This window comes from Cebus imitator, unplaced genomic scaffold (assembly GCF_001604975.1).
Source record: "Cebus imitator isolate Cc_AM_T3 unplaced genomic scaffold, Cebus_imitator-1.0 Scaffold934, whole genome shotgun sequence".
NCBI lineage: Eukaryota > Metazoa > Chordata > Mammalia > Primates > Cebidae > Cebus > Cebus imitator.
Window position 1 is genome coordinate 16,080 of NW_016108249.1, and position 8,685 is coordinate 24,764.

Consider the following 8,685-nt stretch of genomic DNA (forward strand, 5'->3'; position numbering starts at 1 on the left):
AAATTAGTTCTGTAAGAAAAATGAATCAAACCATTATTATCAAGGAGTATATGTTATTAAAATGAAAAGGTGTCCATTTTATTCAAATGTTGGATTATTTAGGGAACTTTAAAAATAAGTCATAACACTAATAAGCAACAAATTACAACTTTTTGTAGTTTAGATAACTCTACTATGCAGGAATTATAGAAGATGGAACCTTAAAATATTTTGTAGTAGCCGTCTGGCAAGACATATATATCTTCGCTTTTTTGGGGTGTTAATAAATGTGTCAGACTTAAGATCAAAATTAATACTGTGATACCCTGCTTTTTGCCAGCTAAAACTAGCTCTCTCTTTCCCAGACTAAAAGCTGTTCAGGTTTTATGTTAGCTTCTTGAGCCAGACAGACTCCATCTTGGCTTTTTCATTTTAGTAACTTTCTCCCCATTAAGCATGTAATTATAGTATAAAGCAAGGTCAGGCTGACACTGGGCACCCAGGAATGCCGTTGTTGATAAAAGGCTGAGTTAAGTGGTATCAGCCGAGCCTGGAAATGCAGGTGCAGTGAGCGCCCAGAGCCCCATTATGTATAAGTTGTATGTCTTTCATGACAGCTGTACTCCTCACACCTGGCACCTTTTTATTTCTTATGTATAAATTTTTCTTTTTACCTTTTGCTTACTTTGCTTTGTGAAAACTTTGTTTCAGCTAGGTTCCCCCTTTCCTGTTAAAACTAGTGTATAAAAGACCACCTAACTTTTTCTTCGGGGCCAAGAGAATTTTGGGCGTTAGTCACTCTCGGTCGCCAGCTCAATAAAGGACTCAATTCAATCTCAGAGTGTGGCACGTTCCTTGACTCGCTCAGGTATAACAATACTCTGCAACAATTTTTCTCTTTCAAGAAGCAAACAACAACAACAAAAACCCGTAAATAACATTTAAAACTTTTCCAAATATCCACAAAAGTCCGCTAAGTCTGTGTCTACAGGGAGAAATATTTCACTGCTTAAGTAGTAGTTTCTCCTTCTCACACTCAAGATTAGGCTAGGAAAGGCTATTTGAAGGACAGAATGGGAAAGGAGTAAGGGGTGGACTTTGTAATAAGTGCAAGGAAGATATTGGAACTATGGTAAAAGTGGAGAAATTATGGCCATGGAGAATGAGAAGGAAGGAAATGGATGGGGGAAAATCTGTTAAAATAGAAAGAGGCCCCTGATGTCAGATGTCAAAAGGACCAAATGGTTCCGGGAAGTGCTGTAGTTGGCTAAATACACAAGTGTGGTCAAATATGTCCATCTGTTTTCTTGCTTATATGTTGTGATTAAAAGGCATAAGTGATTCCAAAGGCAATTTGTTTTGCTTAACTGTAGGAGAATTTGGAATTAAGCAAGCTGAAGAAAAATACGTTTTGTTTATCCATTGTCAGTAAACACGAGAAACACCATGGTTTCTAAATGATACCTTAGCATTAAGAATAGTAAATCAAAGAGTAGATAGAGAAGAAAGCAGGTCATGTAAAATTATGCCTAATTTGCTAAGCAGGGTATGTGGGTATTTCTCCCATATAATTAATAGGGTCCTGAGGCATGAGATCATTAACCATCTGAGAGGGTTTCAACCTTAAACAGCTGAAAAGAATTGCAACCTTTTAAAGACAGCTTTATTTTATTTATTTATTAAATCATACAATTCATTGATTTTAGTTACAGAGTTGTGCAGCTATCACTACAAACTAGAACATTTACTTCATCCCCAAAAGAAATCTCTGTCCCATTTTTCAGCCATTCCTTATTCATATGCAACTCTTGGTAAGCATTAATCTACTTTCTTTTCTACAGATTTGTTTAATGGACATTTAAATAAATAGGATCATACACTACGTGGTCTTTGTATCAAGCTACTTTCAATTAGCATAATGTTTTTGTGGTTTATCAATGTTGTATCGTGTATCAGTACTTTATTCCTTTTAATTAATGAATAACAGTCCATTGTTGGCATAAATTGCATTTTGTTTATGAGCTTACCAGTTGATTACATTTGAGTTGCTTCTACTTTTGGATGTTACGAAAATGCTGCTATAACCTATGAGTGGAATTCCGGAGTCATATGCCAAGATGATGTAGAACTTACTAAGAAACTGCCAACCTGTTTTTCCAAAGTGACTTTATCAATTTACATCCTTACAAGCAATGTAGGAGGGCTCAACTCTTTCCACATCCTCTCCAGCACTTGTTATTGTCTTTTTTATTATAACTGTTCTTATGGATATGCATCGTGGTTTTACTTTGCATTTCCCTAATGATTAGCAATGAACATCTTTTCATGTACTAGTTGTCTGTTTGTATAGCTTCTTTGATAAAATGTCTACTCAAATCTTTAACCCCATTTTTAAATAAAGCTTTTTTTGAGATACTTGTAGATTTATATGTAGCTGTAAAAAATAATACAGAGAGATCCTGTTTACACTTTACTTAGTATCTCCCATAGCAATATCTTACATAACTATTGTTATACAGATTTAACAACCGCAAAATTGACATTGATACAATCCATCTGTTTTATTCAGATTTTCCATCATAGATATACTCATTTGTGTCTATGTGTGGGTCCATTTAGTTTTATGCAATTTTATCAGAGGTACAGGTTCTTATGACCACTACCATAAAGATACAGAACAATTATATCACCATAACGATTTCTTCTGTTATATTTTTATAATACTTCTTACCCTCCTCCTTATAATGTGAATTGTATCATACCATATATAATTTTGGGGGCTTAGATTTTTTTTCACTCAGCATACTTATCCTGAGAATCAACCAAGTTATTGTGTGTATTTTTATTGCTGTGTAATATTCCACAGTTTGTTTAGCTATTCACCCACTAAAAGGCATGTGTTGTCTTCAGGTTTCAGATGTTATGAATAAACTGCTATAAAAATTTGTGTACAGCTTTTTTGCCCTTTACAAAATTGGGTTGTCTTCTTATAGATTTATAAGTGTTCTTTATGAATCCTAGATAGAAGTCCTTTATTACATATGTGATGTACAAATATTTTGTCCTAGTCTTGGCTTACCTTTTCACATTGGTATTGATGTCTTTAGAATGGAAAAGGTTTAAATTTTGATCAATTCATCAATTTTTAATCACTTATGCTTCTGATGACATACTTAAGAAATTTTTGACTAATGTATTATCACAAATAATTGCTCTTTTTTTTTCTAATAGTTTTATTGTTTTAACTCTAACATTCAGGTATATGATTCATTTAAAATTTTTTTTGTATATTATTAAGCATCTAAATTTATATTTTTGCATTGTGGTTATGAAATTATCCTACCACCATTTACTGAAGACTGTCCTGTTTCCATTTAATTGCCTTTGTATTGATACAGAAGATAGAAATTATTTAAGCATATACCGAGGGCAAAAGAGTGTCCTTGGCAGAACTTCTTTTCTAACAAAAAGCAGCCCAATAAATCACTTCTTTTCTAACAAAGGCAGCCTGGAAGATCTGCCTGCAAACATAGATAAGGAAGCTGAAAGCTTGCACGGGGGATGCCAGCAACTGTACCAATACAAAAGGCTGCATGGGGCCAGGCATGTCACCATGTGGTCTCCACCTTCCCTTTTTTGTTAGCATGTGCATAGTAAGAAATAAATAAGCAACATGGAGTAGCTCAGCAGAGGACCCACCTGCATAATAAAAGATTGGTGTTGGGGCTGTCAGAGATTTGCAACCTATGCAGATGGCACAAATGGTCCTAATCTGCTTTTCAGATCCTATGTCAACCAGGTACTGCTCCCAACTAGCTGATTATAAAAACACTTGCATTTCACTGCACATTGGCAACCCATTTTTCTGGGACCCCTCTCTGTGACAAGGCACATTTCTTTTGCCTATTGAAATTCTGCTCTAAACCTCACCCTTTGTTCATGTGTGGATCTCTCAGGCCATGAGACCCAGAACCTCAGGTGTCACCTCATTCAATGAGGCTGCTTCAGTATCTTTGTTGAAAACTAATTGACCTTTAATGTTTGGGTGTATTTTGGTACTCTTAATTCTATTCAATTTTTCTCTATGTCTATCTTCATTCCAGTACCAAATCATCTTGAATATTATAACTTTATAGGAAGGTTTTAATTGGAACATTTAAGTCCATCACATTTACTCTTTTTCAATATTATTTTGGCTATCCTGAGTCTTTGCATTTTCATTTAAATTTTAGGGTTATCTCATCAGTTTCTTTTAAAAAAACAGCTGGAATTTTGATAGGAATTGCTTTGAATCTGTAGATCAATTTGAAAGTGTCATCAGCTTCACAATGTTGAAGTTGCACATTTTTGCAAAATCCTGGGATGAATTCTACTTCGTCTATATCTTTTTCTCCTTGTGATATTGGTTTGGCTTTGTTATCAGACTGAAGAAGTTCCCTGTTTTCTCCATTTCCTGGGAGAAACTGTGAAGAATTGTAATTTTCCTTCTTTAAACATTTGATAGAATCCACCAGTCCTGGGCTTTTTTTGAGGGTATTTTTTATTGCTAATTCAGTCTCTTTACTTGTAATAATTCTATTCAGTTTTTCTATTTATTCCTAAGTCAGCTTCAGTATTTTTTATCTTTCTAGAAATTTGTTTCATGTAAATTGCCTACTTAGTTGGTATAAAATGTTTTACAGTTTTACTTATAATTTAAAAAAAATTTCTGTAAGTTTAGTAGGTAGTGATGTCCCCTTGTTCATTATAAGTTTAGTAATTTTGTGTTCTCTTTTTTTAACTTGGACTGTCTAGACATAGATTTTTCTATTTCATTTATATAAACCAAGAATAAAATCCTAAGTCCCCAAATTAATGAACAGACCACCTCTTGGCCAAGGAGACCCCAGAGAAACCTGAAAAACTGGCCAACAATGACAGAAGGGGAGTGCAAACATGCCTCATTACACTCCATTCTTTTGAAGATTAGTCACTGCTGACCAACATTAACATTGAACTAGAGATCATAAGACTGACAGAACACTCTTTGTGGCAATAAGTTATCCAATTCCAACCTGATTCTGGTGTAACATCACTTGACAGATAGCATATCCTTAAAAAATAAAAATATTTGACCACAAAGTATACTTCCTTGCTGTATTTTGAAATGGTCCTGCAAAGCCATCTCTTGTTAGGGAAATTTGCATCTGCACAGAACCTCCATTAATGCAGCCAAGCCTTTTTTTTTCTTTTCTTTCTTTTTTTTTTTTTTTTCAGATCTTTCCCAGATCTAGGAGAGATTACTTGAGAGTCTGACACCATTAAGGTCTGAAAAGAGACATTTGCCATCTATTCTCTCTGAAGGATGCTACCTGGAGACTTCATCTACATAACAAGAGCTTTGGCCTCCACAACCCTTTTTATCTTAACTCAAGCATTTATTTCTACTGACTTCAAGTCTTTTAAAAACGTTTAACTTTTTCAACCAATTGCTAATCAGAAAATCTTTGAAACCACCCATGATTCATGAGCCTCCACTTCAAGATATCCTGCCATGGATTAACTTATGATGTTACATACAATTCCTGTCTCTGTAAAATCTATAAATCCAAACTGTAACCTGATCACCTCAGGTACTGCTTGAGTCTGTTCCACAGGTCATGATCACTCATATTAGCTCTAAATAAACATCCTTAAAATATTTTACAGGGTTTGGTTTTCCCATTAACATGTATCTTTTCACAAAATCAACTGTTGGTTTCATTGATTTTCTGCATTATGTTTGTGACCCATTCCTTTGATTTGTGCAGTGTATGATTTTGATGTGTCCCCTCCAAATCTCATGTTGAAATATAATCCTCAATTTTGGAGGTGAGGCTTGGCAGCAGCTGTTTGTGTCATGGGGGTAGATCTGTCATTAATGGCTTGCTGCCCTCCCCACAGTAATGAGTGAGTTCTTGCTGTATTCATTCATGCTGGAGCTGGTTGTTTAAAAGGACCTCGCACCTCCTGCTCTCTCTCTTCTCCCTCTCTCACCATGTGAAATGCTTGCTCCCCCTTGACCTTCCACCATTAGTACAAGCTTCCTATGGCCTCACCAGAAACCAAGCAGATGCTGGTGTTATGCATGGGCAATCTGGAGAACTATGAGCCAAACAAATCTCTTTTCTACATAAATTACCCAGTCTGAGGTATTCCTTATATAGCAATGCAAAATGGACTAATATATACAGTAATCTTTATTCTTTCCTTTCTTCTGCTTGCTTTGGGTTGAGTTTGCTCTTCTTTTTCTACTTTATTAAGGCTGAAACTTAGGTTATTGATTTGAGATCTTTCATGTATATTACAGATATATATTGATATGGTTTGGCTCTGTATCCCCACCCAAATCTCATCTCAAATTTTAATCCCCAGGTGTTGAGAGAGTGACTTGGTGAGAGGTGATTGGATCATGGGGGTGGTTTCCCCCATGCTTTTCTTCTGATAGTGAGTCAGTTCTCATGAGATCTGATGGTTTTATGAGGGGCTCTTCCGCCTCTGCTTTCTCTTCTCTCACCTGGCACCACTTCCACTTCCACCATGATTGTAAGTTTCCCAAGGCCTCACCAGCCATGTGAAACTGAGTCAATTAAACCTCTTTCCTTTATAAATTACCCAGTCTTGGGTATGTCTTTATAGCAATGTGAAAATGGACAAATATATGTACTCATGTATTTCCTTCTAAAGACTGATTTAGCTGTCTCTGACAAATTTTCTCAGCTGTTTTTTTTATTTCCAGCTCAAGTGTTTTGATAATTTCACTGATTATTTTTCTTTGCCTCATAGGTTATCATAAATTTGTTTAATTTCCAGATATTTGAAATTTGCCAAAATTTCTAAGTTAATTCCAGTGTGGCTTCAGAACATAAAAGTTTTATAATATTGACCCCTTAAAATTTATTGAGACTTGTCTTATGACCTATATATTATTTAGTGTTTAAAGGTTTTATATGACTTAAGAAGAATATATATTTTGCTGCTATTAGTTGGAATATTCTGAAAATATCATTTATGTCTACTTTATACTGCTATTCAAATCTTTTATATCCGTTTATACTTTCTGTCTTTGTATTTTTTTTTTTTTTGAGACAGAGTTTTTTTTTTTTTACCTTTTTTTTTTTTTTGTCCATTGCTGAGAGTGAGGCATTGATGTCTCCAGCTATTGTTGTTGAGTCTTCCATTTCTTTCTTCAATTTTGTTAGTTTTTACTTCATTTAGTATCAAGTGCTCACATTAGGTAGATACATTATTTATAATTATATTTTCCAATGTATTGATCATTTAATTATTATAAAATATCTTTCTTTATCTCTAGTAATAAAGTTAATCTTAAAGCTCATAGTTTTGTTTTAGTATACATATTCCAGCTTTATTATTGTTACTGTTTACATCATAGTTTCCCATTCTTTAATGGATAACTTGCCCAGGCTGACCTTGAACACATAGCCTCACCTCCTCATGTGCTAAGACAACTGGCTTGAGCCACCAGATCTCCTAATCCCATCCTTTACTTTAACATTATTTGTATCTTTGAATCTAAAATGTGTCTCCTGTAGGCAGCATACCATTGAATCTTTTTATTTTTAAATCGAGTCTCACATTTGCTGAATTTTTGTGGAGGCTTTAATCCATCAAATTTAATATTAATGTGGTTGGATTTCTACCTGATTTTTGTTTTCAATACATCTCATGTATTTTTTGTTTATTGCTCCTTTTCTTCCTTCTTTTGGATTTACTATCTTCCTAGTACACCATTTTAATTTCTTTGTGTGGTTTTAAACTACTTTTAGTGGCATTTTCTTCATAGTTCCTCTAGGGATTAAGATATGCATTTTAGTATATCATAGTTTATTTCATATTGATGCCAACTCAATTCCAGTAAAATGTAAAAACTTTTTGCCAAGAATAATAGTGGGGGGAGGAGGCATCAAGATGGCCAAGAGAAGCCAGCCCCGGAATGCAGCTCACAGTGAATGAGAACCAGAAGGCTGGAGGTCTTCATGGTTCCAAATGAGGTGCTGGATTCTTTTCTGTGGGACTGATAGGGCACTGGAATTGGGCCCAGGGAAGGAGGCACAGGGTGACCACTGCCCAGGGAGGCAAATCAAGACAGGGGTGAAATGTGCAGCTGGCTCAGAGAGTCGGGGGACTTAACCCCCTCAGTGCTCCCTTTCGGATCCTATGTTTGCCTCATCCCTCCTGCAACCCACTGTCCATGGGGATCCTGCCATTTGGTGGGGCATTGTGGGTAGTCCATGCAAATCTGAGCAGTGGCTACTGCCTGGCTCGACAAGTTGTCTCAGGGACCGGGTGGAAGTTTGGACTAACGCCAGTGGGACGAACTGTCCCACTCTGAGAGAGATGCCATTGGAAGGCGGGGCCAATCTCACCTGCAAACAAACTCCAGGGAAGGACCACACATCCAACAACCTGACTGAACCCGAGAGAGCCCAGCAACGCCCTCTACAGGCCAAAAAAGATACAGCTCCAACCTCAATAGAAAAAAAAAGTCTACTCAGAGACTCCTCCTGAAATCACCAACTTCAAAGATGAAAGGGAGATAAATCCACGAAGATGGGAAAAGACCAGTGCAACAAGGATAAAACCAAGAAAGAACAGAACATCTATTCTCCTCCCAGGGGTCACAACACCTTACTATCAAGGGAACAAAAAAAGACAGAGAATGAA